This window comes from Muntiacus reevesi, chromosome 1, assembly GCF_963930625.1.
Source record: "Muntiacus reevesi chromosome 1, mMunRee1.1, whole genome shotgun sequence".
NCBI lineage: Eukaryota > Metazoa > Chordata > Mammalia > Artiodactyla > Cervidae > Muntiacus > Muntiacus reevesi.
Genome location: NC_089249.1, coordinates 74,292,221 through 74,299,616, shown reverse-complemented (window position 1 = coordinate 74,299,616; position 7,396 = coordinate 74,292,221). Strand labels below are relative to the sequence as shown.

The 7,396-nt window shown below is 40.5% G+C and overlaps 1 pseudogene; it reads right to left on the bottom strand.

Annotated features, from left to right (window-relative positions):
• Nucleotides 1–3,738: 3,738 nt before the first annotated feature.
• On the bottom strand, nucleotides 3,739–3,839 carry LOC136156774 (U6 spliceosomal RNA; annotated as a pseudogene).
• Between the last annotated feature and the right edge of the window lie 3,557 nt (nucleotides 3,840–7,396).

Here is a 7,396-nt window from a genome sequence, read left to right as displayed (position 1 = left end):
CTAAGATTTTATAGTATATGGGCTTACATTTAGGCCTTTAACCCATTTTGAGTTTATTTTTGTTTATGATTTTAAGAAGTGTTCTAACTTCATTCTTTAACATATGACTGTCCAATTTTTTTCATCACCACTTACTGAGGAGATTGCCTTATTTTGCTTACATTAGGTAACCATAGGTAGGTGGGTTTTTCTTTGGGTTTTCCATTGATCTATGTTTCTGTTTTCTGTGCCAGCATCATACTGTTTTGATTATTATAGTTTTGTAGTATAGTCTGAAGAGAGGTAATCCGTTTCCTCCAGCTTTATTTTTCTTTGTCAAGATTGTTTTGCATATTTTGGGTCTTTTGTGTATCCATATTAAATTTTAAGATTTTTTGCTCTAGTTCTGTGAACATTCAGTGCCATTGGTATTTTGATAGAGATTGCACTGAATCTGTAGATTACTTTGGGTAGTATAGTCATTTTGACAATATTAATTTCTCCAATTCAATAACTTTGATGTATTTCTCCATTTGTTATCTTTGATTTATTTTATCTGTATCTTATAGTTTTCTGATTATAGGTCTTTTGCCTCATTAGATAGGCTTATTCCTAGGCATTTTATTCTTTTTGATGAGATGGTTTAAACTGTTTTCTTAATTTCAATTTCTGATCTTTTTATTGTTAGTGTATAGGAATGCAAGAGATCTCCGTGTACGAATTTTGTAACCTGAAACATTTTCAGATCCATTGTTGGGCTCTAGTAGTCTTCTGGCAGCATCTTTAGGATTTTCCATATACAGTGTCATGTCATCTGCTGTGATGGTTTTACTTTTTTTCCAGTTTGGATTCCCTTTTCTTACTTTTTCTTATTTCTGTCACTAGGATTTCCAAAATTATGTTGAATAAAAATGGCAAGAGTGGATATCCTTGCTTTATTCCTGATCTTAGAGGAAATGTTTTCAGTTTTTCATGTTGAGAATGATGTCTGCTGTCAACTTTTCATATATGACCTTTATTATGCTGATGTGTGTTCCCACTATGCCTACTTTCTCTAGAGTTTTAATGTAAATGGGTGATTGAATTTTGTCAAAAGCTTCTTTTGCATCTATTGAGATGATGGAAAGAAAGACTAGAAATCTCTTCAAGAAAATTAGAGATACCAAAGGAACATTTCCTGCAAAGATGGGCTTAATAAAGGACAGAAATGGTATAGACCTAACAGAAGCAGAAGAGATTAAGAAGAGGTGGCAAGAATACACAGAAGAACTCTACAAAAGAGATCTTCATGACCCAAGTAACCCCAATGGTGTGATCACTCACCTTGAGCCAGACGTCCTGGAATGTGAAGTCAAGTGGGCCTTAGGAAGCATCACTACGAACAAAGCTAGTGGAGGTGATGGAATTCCAGTTGAAATTTCAAATCCTAAAAGATGACGCTGTGAAAATGCTGCACTCAATAAGCCAGCAAATTTGGTAAACTCAGCAGTGACCACAGAACTGGAAAATATCAGTTTTTATTCCAATCTCAAAGAAAGGCAATGCCAAAGAATGCTCAAACTACCTTACATTTGCATTCATCTCACACTCTAACAAAGTAATGCTCAAAATTCTCCAAACCAGCCTTCAACAGTATGTGAACTGTGAACTTTCATATGTTCAAGTTGGATGTATAAAAGGCAGAGGAAGCAGAGATCAAACTGCCAACATCCATTGGATCATCAAAAAAGCAAGAGAGTTCCAGAAAAACACCTACTTCTGCTTTCTTGACTATGCCAAAGCCTTTGACTTGTGGATCACAACAAACTGGAAAATTCTTCAAGAGATGGGAATACCAGACCACGTGACTTGCCTCTTGAGAAATATGAATGCAGGTCAAGGAGCAACAGTTAGAACTGGGCATGGAACAATAGACTGGTTCCAAATCGGGAAAGGGGTATGTCAAGGCTGTATATTGTCACCCTGCTTATTTAACTTCTATACAGAGTACATAATGCAAAATGCCGGGCTGAATGAAGCATAAGCTGGAATCAAGATTGCCAGGAGAATGATCAATAACCTCAGATATGCAGATGACACCACCCTTATGGCAGAAAAGCAAAGAAGAACTAAAGAACCTCTTGATGATAGTGAAAGAGGAGAGTGGAAAAAGTAGGCTTAAAACTCAGCATTCAAAAAATGAAGATCATTGCATCTGGTCCCATCACTTCATGGCAAATAGATGGGGAAAGAGTGGAAACAGTGAAAGACTATATTTTGGGGCTCCAAAATTACTGCAGATGGTGGCTGCAGCCATGAAATTAAAAGGTGCTTGTTCCTTAGAAGAAAAGTTATGGCTAACATAGACAGCATATTAAAAAGCAGAGACATTACTTGACCAACAAAGGTCCATCTAGTCAAAGCTATGGTTTTTCCAGTAGTCATGTATGGATGTGAGAGTTGGACTATAAAGAAAGCTGAACACCAAAGAAATGATGCTTTTGAACTGTGGTGTTGGAGAAGATTCTTGAGAGTCCCTTGGACTGCAAGGAGATCAAACCAGTCAATCTTAAAGGATATCAGTCCTGAATATTCATTGGGAGGACTGATACTGAAGCTGAAACTCCAAAACTTTGGCTACTCTATGTGAATATCTGACTCATTGGCAAAGACCCTGATGCTGGGAAAGATTGAGGGCTGGAAGAGAAGGGGACAACAAGAGATGAGATGGTTTGATGGCATCACTGACTCGATGGACTTGAGATTGAGCAAGCTTCAGAAGTTGGTGATGGACAGGGAAGCCTGGCGTGCTGCAGTCCAGGGGGTCACAAAGAGTTGAACATGACAGCAGCTGAAGTGAACTGATTGAGATGATCATATGGTTTTCATTCTTCAGTTTGCTAATATGATGTATCACATTGATTGATTTGCATATGTTGAAAAAATCCTTGGACCCCTGATTAAATCCCATTTGATTAGAGTGTGCAATCCTTTTAACGTGTTGTTGGAGTCAGTCTGTAGTATTTTGTTGAGGATTTTTTCTTCTATGTTTATCTATGATATTGGCATGTCCTTTTCTTTTGCTGATATCTTTGTCTGGTTTTGGTATCAGAGTTATAGTGGCCTCATAGAATGAGCTTGGGAGTGTTCCTTTCTCTGCAATTTTTGGAAAGATTTGAAAAGATAGTGTTAACTCTTTTCTAAATGTTTGATAGAATTCAACTGTGATACTCTCTTATCTTGGAGTTTTGTTTGTTGGGAGTTTACGTTCATAGTTTCAGTTTTAGTACTCATTACTGAATTGTTCATATTTTCTATTTTTTACCAGTTCTGTCTTGGAAGGTTGTACTTTTCAAATAATTCGTTCATTTCTTCTATATTTTCTGGTTTATTGACATGTAGTTGCTTGTAGTAGTCTCTTATGATCTTTTGCATTTCTGTGGTGTCCATTGTCACTTCTTTTTCATTTCTAATTTTATTGATTTGACCTCACTTCCTCCTCTTCCCCACCCCCAATACCCCTTGGTGAGTCTCACTAAAGGTTTATCATCAGTTTTGTTTATCTTCTCAAAGAATCAGCTTTTAAGTTTCATTGATCTTCACTATTGTTTTCTGGAACTCTATTTTGCTCTACTTTCAACTTTCGATTTCTCTCCTTCTACTAATTTTAAGTTTTATTGTTCTTCTTTCTCTAGTTGCTTTAGGTTTAAGGGTAAGTTGCTTGAAATTTTTCTTGTTTCTTGAGGTAAGATTGTATTTCTGTAAGCTTCCCTCTTTAGTTTAAAAATATGAAACTTCATGAATATGCATGTCATTCTTGCACAGGGTTCATGATAGTCTTCTCTGTATTGTTCCAGTTTTGAAGCAAGTAGAAATTTTACAAGCTCATTTTAAACAACTGTTTAGAGTTAACAATTTATTTTTCAAATAATTTTATTCCAAAATGGTTTGCAACATTTCTTGGAGTCTTTATTCAGGCTAATTTTTGGTTTTATTCAGATAATTTGTTTCATAAAGGGTGTTACATGGTACATTCTTTTAGTTTCTAGATGTTCAAATACGGATTACTTTGCCTTCATTGGATAATAAAATTTGCCTAGGATGATGTCAGTACCTCAAAAGCCTGACTATTTCTCAACAACATTGCACTAGAGGTATTTGAAGCGTCTTCTCATCAAGAACCCAGAATTTTTTCTAAAATTTTTAGGGGTTTTGTTTTTTCATTATTTATTTATTTGTTCATGGAATTCAGAAATAATACCAAGATGAAACGGAATGAAGAACTTTTTAAATACTTCTGATAATTAATTTTTGAGTTCCATATGTAGAGTAAGTTGAACTTTTAGGTTAGATTTTGTTTTGTTTTCTCCAAAGAAACTCTGTCTCTGAAATCTTAGTGTCTGGCAAATTTCTCAGCACCAAGTAGGCCGTAACTAATGTCAATTGAATGAATAGATGTAAGCCAAACTATGGAATGATGTTTCAACTGCCTTCAGGTTGTCATAGAAAGCATCAATAAAAGAAACAAAAGTAAAGACTTGACTCAACAATTAATTCTCCTGTGCACACTCTAAGAGACTGGAAAGCAAGCAGGATAAGTGAAAGAGTGGAAAAGTAATGAGTCAGTAGAGAAAGACAGGGAAGACCAAGAAGAAGGGAAAAGGGAGCCAGGAGGCACACAAGAGGAGGAGACCACAGAGGTATAAGGGGTGGGGAAGCTGCAGGAAAGGCCACTGGGCATCATTGATCACCTTTCATCACTTCTCACAGATGAGGACATTGAGAAACCAAGTGTGGACATGATTTCTCTAAGGCCAAAAGACACTAAGTATTCCAACCAGGGCACAAGCTACAGACGTTATCATAAGCCAGGACTGGGTGCAATAGAGGGCTTCCCTGGTGGCTTAGATGGTAAAGCTTCTGCCTGCAACGCAGGAGACCTGGGTTCAATCCCTGGGTCAGGAAGATCCCCCGGAGAAGGAAATGGCAACCCACTCCAGTAATCTTGCCTGGAGAATTCCATGGACAGAAGAGGCTGGTGGGCTATGGTCCATGGGATCACAAAGAATTGGGCACAACTGAGTGACTAACACCTCAGTGCAATAGGGATCAGGAGGTTTCAGACAGGAGCAGAAGAAAATTTGGAAACCAGATAGTGAAAGAAATGGAGAGCAAGTGAGAGATCATGTGGGAGGCCTATGACTGTTAGAATCTATAGGGTTTCTCTGGCAGGGAAGTGGGCAGAGGGAGAGGTTTGTGTGTTGGTGTGCCTAGGGAAGTCAGAAGAGAGGGCGAGAGGGTTGAGAGAGGAACCATGTCTGAGTCCTGAGGGGAGCTTGCCTGTGGAGGCATCCTTCACCTAACAGAGCTTCAGTGCTGCTCCTGTTGTCTCTGTTTGTCAAGGGACTTCTCTGCCATGGGGCAAGAACACTGGGTAAGCTGATCCCAGGTGGAAAGGCACCTGTGGCTGGGCACTGCAGGGTGGAGAGGTTCTGGGGAGGACCTGGGAGAAGGGAGTAATGCACCTATAGGAGGCCCTTGGAATCTGCACACCAGACTAGTTCCAGGCAAAGTAGCCTCGGTGTAATCTCAGTTAAGCTCTCTATTTTGGGGAGAGGATTCTGGCCCAGGGGGAGGGGGTTTGGGAATATGTGTAACCTGTGTAACCATCTCTATAATTCCTCTCTTACGTGGGGCCATGTTCATCCAGTTATATGTTGCTGTTTCTCCTTAGTCGCTTTAGTTTTGTCCAACTCTGTGCGGCCCTATGGACCGTAGCCTGCCAGGCTCTTTTGTTCATGGAATTCTCCAGGCAAGAGTACTTGAGTGGGTTGCCATGCCCTCCTCCAGAGGAATTTCCCAACCCAGGGACTGAAGCCAAGTTTCCAGCATTGCTGGCAGATTTTTTTTACTACTGAGCCAACAGGAAAGCCCCTCCTCCAGTTATGCCTTCTCTCAACTCGCTAGGTTCTAGGATCCCATCATCTGACTGCAGAAGAGCTCCTCTCCTCCCATCTACTCCAGATCTCCAACTTTGCCAACCAAAGCTGGATGCACACCCAGGGCTCAGGCTGGCTGCGAGTTGCAGAATAACTGCTGGGATGGTGTCTTGGGCATCATTCAGTTTCTGTGGCCTTGGTACATGTGATTATATAATGGTCCAGTCTTCCATGTGATGCAAGTTTTGCCTGCCTTGACTCCCTTTACTTATTAGGTTATTTACTTTCCTTCCCTGTAACTTTTTTCTTATTGATTCTCTCTTCCTTGTCTATTCACAGACCCCTTCAAGCTCCAGGTATCATTCAGCTGTTTGATGCACTTCAAGGAGGCCTCAGAACGTTTTTTAAATGGAGCATATCAAAGACCAGACTTTTGAGTTTCCAAGAAAATTCCTGCAGGAGTAAGGAGTTGAGTCCAAAGTGTGTGTAGGGCACTCAGCGGTTACTTAATTATTAAAGAACTCTTGAAAAACCTTCTCAGTGACATTTGCCTTCAGTTTCTGGCATGCCTCCTTGAAACAAGGAAGTCAGACCTGGAATGACAAGATGAACCCAACTCTCCTCTCCTATTCTGAGTGCTTTACTTTTGCATTTAATTCTTCCACTCTTTATCATTCTTTTGAAACACATAATAAAAAAGCTAGAGAATGAGATTTGTGGGTTTGTTTCCAAGGAAAAAGAAAGAAATGACTATTCAAACTGCTAAGAGACCCAAAGCCACTGAGTTATAACCTATCGTTGTGTGTGTGCTCAGTCGCTCAGTGGTGTCCATCTCTTTGGAACCACATGGTTTGTAGCCCAATAAGCTCCTCTGTCCATGGAATTTTCTATGGACTAGAAATACTGGAGTGGGTTGTCATTCCTACTTCAGGGCATCTTCCTGACCCAGGGATCAAAACTGCATCTCTTATCTCTCCTGCATTGGAGAGTCCTTTACCACTAGTGTCACCTGGGAAGTCCATGGCCTAGGGTATCCTTCTAACCTCCACTTCTCATCCTTGTCTCCTCTCTGGTGAAGTCAAAGGCTTGGGTGTCCAACGACCCTAGTCCTGGGCCTGGCTGTCTTCTGATATTCCAAGTCTCAGGATTCTACCCAACAGCTGTGTGGGTGATGTAGATGAGGGGTGAGCAGAGGCAACCTAGTGCTCAGGAAAGTGACATTGTGCCCAGTGCTGACAAGATATCGTACCTCTGAGTAACCCTGGATATGGTGGCTTGGGAGACAGATGTCCTGGGTTGTGGAGTGAAACACAGCAGCCTAGAAGCCCATGACACTGGGCTTCCCAGGTGGCGCTAGTGGCAAAGAACCCACCTGCCAATGTAGGAGACCTTAGAGACTCAGATTTGATCTCTGGGTTGGGAGGATTCCCTGGAGTAGGGAACCACAACCCACTCCAGTATATCTACATGGAGAATCCCATGGATAGAGGAGTCTGGCA